Source organism: Aptenodytes forsteri, unplaced genomic scaffold (genome assembly GCF_000699145.1).
Source record: "Aptenodytes forsteri isolate BGI_AS27 unplaced genomic scaffold, ASM69914v1 Scaffold143, whole genome shotgun sequence".
In the NCBI taxonomy this organism is placed as follows: domain Eukaryota; kingdom Metazoa; phylum Chordata; class Aves; order Sphenisciformes; family Spheniscidae; genus Aptenodytes; species Aptenodytes forsteri.
Genome location: NW_008794951.1, coordinates 5,902,611 through 5,902,995, shown reverse-complemented (window position 1 = coordinate 5,902,995; position 385 = coordinate 5,902,611).

Sequence of the window (385 nt, the reverse complement as noted above, 5' to 3'; positions counted from 1 at the left end):
CTGATGTTGATGCAATCCTTATAAATGATTGCTTTTAAAAATCTCAAAGTAGAGAGAAAGTACTTCTTTGTTTAGACTTTAACTGTAGCCATTGTTTATTTACACGTTTTAGAAGACTTCTAAAATACTACCAGTTTTCAAAAAATATGGCACATAATGCTCAAGAAAACACAATCTAATTATGAAATGGTACAGTACCTGTTGTCACACTACATGCACTATATTTCTCACATTCAGTGGTTCAGTTCAATAAGGTGCTAACTAGGTTAAATGTGAAATTACTAAACTAGTCTGACTAATTAGCTGCATTCCATTTTCAAGTGCATTTTGGGGTTACGACCTTTTTCAGTATTTGTGTGCTTAACATGTATCCCTTTCAATTCAA